Genomic DNA, 1,592 nt, shown 5'->3' with positions numbered 1-1,592 from the left:
GCCCCAGTGGCCTAATGGATAAGGCACTGGCCTCCTAAGCCAGGGATTGTGGGTTCGAGTCTCCATCTGGGGTGATGTATTTTTAAGATTGGCACTATGGTATTGCGGTCAAGGCCCAGAATGTCAATGCAACCATCCAGAATAAACTTGTCGATGGTCAGGGCAGTGTTTGCAAGTTGATAGACATTCTGAAGGGATTTGGGAGGGCAGAATAACTGAGAGCTATGCTGGAGGTGTTAATGTGGAGAAGTGTTGTGTGGCAGAAAGCACTGGTGAAGTTGGAGGCCACCATAAGATCCAGAAATGGACATCAGCCCAGGAGAGTGAATTTCTGACCAGGAACCCAGACAGCAGCAAAATAAACCAGTGGGACAGTCACAGACACAGCAGCGATGGGGGATGGGCTGTGAACTAGACAAAGTTACCGTCAAACTGCAGCAACTGAATAGAAGATCTGAGTCGTCCAGTGGAGCCGTGTAGCATTGATGGCAGCGAAGGCCAGGAATTGGGAATCAAATTTGAGCAAAGTTCCAGGGCTCACTGATGAAAGCAAAGACCAGGCCGGGTCGGGGAATGGACACTGACCATGGTATCTCCACCTCGCTACCTCTCACTCCTTCTTTAAATGTTCCTCCAAACCTACCTCTTTGACCAAGGTTTAGGGCACCTGACCTAATCTCTCCTTATGTGGCTCGGTGTCAAATTTTGTCTGATAATGGCTCCTGTGAAGCACCTTGGGATATTTTACTAGGTTAAAGGTGCTATATGTTATGTTCATTAATAACTAGTCGTTTTTATTAAGAACAGCTAGCTTTTGCTAGACACTTTATTGAGCACATGTGGACTAGGCACAGTATCTGTAGAGGCCTCCATCTTGACTGCTGCCTTGTGGGTAGCCTAGTGCATCGTGGGTAGCCCACTCTTATATACATACAGCACCACCTAGTGTACCATTCCAGAATGACAGGTCACTGATCATTACGTCCCCCTTTCTTTGAGGTTAAACAAAATCAGTATCAATCAATATCAATCAATAACAACATAAACATCTTCAACAGTCAATGCATTTTCAATGTAGTTTTCTTTGTACTCAAAGATTAAGTCTATCAGGCTTTTTTACTTCACGTGTGGATCTTCTCAGCACAGGTAAGTCTGATGTGTTTTCATGAGAGCCTGTATGTGTATTTGTGTTTGATTGTTCTGGTGGTGAGTGACAAGATTCAGTTGTGGCATTGTCATCGATTTGCTCTTCGATAGTCTCTTGTGTTTTTAGGAGGGAACGGCGGTTCCTCCTGAGAATCTGTCCTTCCTCAGTTCTAACAGCGTATGACCTTGGTCCTACTTCCTCAAGAACTGTAGCTTTCCTGTTCCATGCATCTGGATCCTCAATCCTGACAACATCATCCCTTGTCAATGGTTTCAGAGTTTTGAATGACTTTTCATAGTGTGATTTCTGTTTCAGCTTTAACAGTTGAAGTCTCTGTCTCAGTTCCTTACTCTGCTTTTCTTTTGCACAGCAGGGTAGCGTGGTACGCAACTTGCGACCCATTAGGAGTTCAGCAGGTGAAGAACCAGAGTCTAAAGGTGAGGCT

At 45.0% G+C, this 1,592-nt stretch overlaps 1 non-coding gene across 1 annotated transcript; it reads left to right on the top strand.

Annotated features, from left to right (window-relative positions):
- Positions 1–74, top strand: trnar-ccu (transfer RNA arginine (anticodon CCU)). Its single transcript has one exon. It is a non-coding gene; the product is annotated as a tRNA-Arg (tRNA).
- The last annotated feature ends 1,518 nt before the right edge of the window (positions 75–1,592 follow it).

This window comes from Somniosus microcephalus, chromosome 28, assembly GCF_052327205.1.
Source record: "Somniosus microcephalus isolate GS21.2 chromosome 28, FLI_Smic_1.0, whole genome shotgun sequence".
NCBI lineage: Eukaryota > Metazoa > Chordata > Chondrichthyes > Squaliformes > Somniosidae > Somniosus > Somniosus microcephalus.
Note: the sequence above shows the minus strand (reverse complement) of the source record. Positions and strands in the feature narration are given on the sequence as shown.